This window comes from Malaclemys terrapin, chromosome 7 (assembly GCF_027887155.1).
Source record: "Malaclemys terrapin pileata isolate rMalTer1 chromosome 7, rMalTer1.hap1, whole genome shotgun sequence".
Classification (NCBI taxonomy): Eukaryota; Metazoa; Chordata; order Testudines; family Emydidae; genus Malaclemys; species Malaclemys terrapin.
Window position 1 is genome coordinate 83194021 of NC_071511.1, and position 3082 is coordinate 83197102.

Consider the following 3082-nt stretch of genomic DNA (forward strand, 5'->3'; position numbering starts at 1 on the left):
CTCCTGCCTCATACTGAGAAAGCAGGACGATCAGCGAGTTATCTTAAGTGCCTATACACAAATGCAAGAAGCCTGGGAAACAAGCAGGGAGAACTGGATGTCCTTTCACAGTCAAGGAATTATGATGTGATTGGAATAATAGAGACGTGGTGGTATAACTCACATGACTGGAGTACTGTCATGGATGGATATAAACTGTTCAGGAAGGACAGGCAGGGCAGAAAAGGTTGGGGAGTTGTATTGTATGTAAGAGAGCAGTATGACTGCTCAGAGCTCAGGTATGAAACTGCAGAAAAAACTGATAGTCTCTGGATTAAGTTTAGAAGTGTGAGCAACAAGGGTGATGTCGTGGTGGGAGTCTGCTATAGATCACCAGACCAGGACGAGGCTTTCTTCAGGCTACTAACAGAAGTTACTAGATCACAGGCCCTGGTTCTCATGGGGGACTTCAATCACCCTGATATCTGCTGGGAGAGCAATACAGCGGTGCACAGACAATCCAGGAAGTTTTCGGAAAGTGTAGGGGACAATTTCCTGGTGCAAGGGCTGGAGGCAGGGCCGGCTCCAGGGTTTTGGCCGCCCCAAGCAGCCAAAACCAAAAAAAAAAAAAAAAAAAAGCCACGGCCGCGATCGCAATCTGCGGCGGCAATTCGGCGGGAGGTCCTTCACTCCGAGCTGGAGTGAGGGACCGTCCGCCGAATACCTGGACCTGCCGCCCCTCTCCCGACCGGCCGCCCCAAGCACCTGCTTGAGAAGCTGGTGCCTGGAGCCAGCCCTGGCTGGAGGAACCAACTAGGGGAAGAGCTCTTCTTGACCTAATTCTTCCCTGTTTGTGAGCAGCAGCAGGGGAAGCAAAAGTGGATGGGAACCTGGGAGGCAGTGACCTGGTCAAGTTCAGGATCCTGACACAAGGAAGAAAGGAGAGCAGCAGAATACAGACCCTGGACTTCAGAAAAGCAAATTGACTCCCTCAGGGAACTGATGGACAGGGTCCTCTGGAAGAATAACATGAGGGGGAAAGGAGTCCAGGAGAGCTGGCTGTATTTTAAAGAATCCTTATTGAGGTTGCAGGAACAAACCATCCCTATGTGTAGAAAGAATAGTAAATATGGCAGGCGACCAGCTTGGCTTAACAGTGAAATCCTTGCTGATCTTAAACACAAAAAAGAAGCTTACAAGAAGTGGAAGATTGAACAAATGACCAGGGAGGAATATAAAAATATTGCTCAGGCATGCAGGAGTGAAATCAGGAAGGCCAAATCACACTTGGAGTTGCAGCTAGCAAGGGATGTTAAGAGTAACAAGAAGGTTTCTACAGATATGTTAGCAACAAGAAGGTGGTCAGGGAAAGTGTGGGCCTCTTACTGAATGGGGGAGGCAAACTAGTCACAGCGGATGTGGAAAAAGCTAATGTACCCAATGCTTCTTTTGCCTCTGTTTTCACAAACAAGGTCAGCTCCCAGTCTACTGCACTGGGCAGCACACTATAGGGAGGCAGTGACCAGCCCTCCGTGGAAAAAGTGGTGGTTCAGGACTATTTAGAAAAGCTGGATGTTGAATTATGGTGAGTGTGGAAAACAACTCCAGGGGCTGATCTTGTTTGCATAGGCACACTCACCCGCCTGGCATGAAACAACAGCAACTGATAGTGGTTACTTTGGATGGGGTGGGATCCCCAGTTTCTCTGTTATTGGGGCAGGAGGAATAAAGTGGTGTTACCCTGATTATGTGAATCAAGGACAATGAAACTGTTTTATGACCATCACCTAAGTAGCACTCGCTAGACAAGGGACATGGGTTCCACAACCTAGTGAATTGAGAGAGGATGGGGATAGGTATTTGTACCTGATGCTATGGGCCCTCTTTGAGGGCTTGAAACACCAATTGCACCACCTCCTTTCTCCACTGTTGAATGTCAGAGCTAGCTTTGATGCCATTAGGAGCCTAATTACAGGCTGCTGAGCTGAATTCACTTTGGGCCAATGGTGCACCAGCACTGGGGCTCCCCTACTATGAGCTGAAATCACAAAAGAGCTAAAGTTATTAAGAGCTGTGATCACTGAGTGCTGTGTTAACTAGTGGGGGAGCCTGAAGCTATATTGCTAAGCGGCTGGCAGAGCAGTTTGCAGGGATGGCTGGAGGAGCAGAGAGCAGCGCGGAGCCTTGCGGGGACGGTTGGAGCGGCCCAAGGAACAGTGAGCAGAGCTGTTTGCGGGAACGGCTGGAACAGCTCACAGGTTGGTGAGCGGAGTCATTTGCGGAGACAGCTGGAGCGGCTCACAGGTTGGTGAGCGGAGCAGCTCGTAGAGCAGAGCAGTTCGTGGGACGGCAGGAAGTGTACTGGCTCGTGGTGAAGGCTGCGATGGAACCCCAGAGAGACGGCCGGCCGGCCTCAGATCACGTAAGGTGCCCCTTAACATCCTGCGTGCCCCCCTTTTACTCTGGGGCTGCACTGACCAGGGCAGAGACTTTGGGGGTTGTTGGACTTTTGGGACTTTGGGTGGTTGCTGGACCCAAGAGACTTTGGGGGTGTTGGACTTTGGGGACTCTGGGTGATTTTGGGGTTGCTGGATTCAAGAACCAAAGGGAAAGGACACAGCCCAATTTGCTGGGGTGGGTCTTTTGCTCATGGTTTGTGTTATGAATCCTGTTTGTGGTGTTTTTCCAATTTAATGCTGATGTCGTTTACCTCATGTTATTAAACATTTTCTGCGACACTCAGACTCCGTGCTTGCGAGAGGGGAAGTATTGCCTCTTAGAGGTGCCCAGGGGGGTGGTATGTAATTGTCCCAGGTCACTGGGTGGGGGCTCGAGCCGGTTTTGCATTGCGTTATTGAAACGGAACCCCTAGATACAGAACCCGGCCCTTGTTGCTGCCAACTTAGATGGGCAGAAGGGTTACGCTTATAAACATAACAGAAAGAGTTGCAATTTCTCAGCCGCTTTTTTCCCAAAAAATGAGCTTGTCTTATAGAAAGTCAACTACACATGGCTCCAAGAAAAGAGAAGACACAAACTTCAAGAGTGGACGTCTTTCCCTCTTTGGAATTGAGGCTGGATTCTTCAGGTCCAAGACATTGCA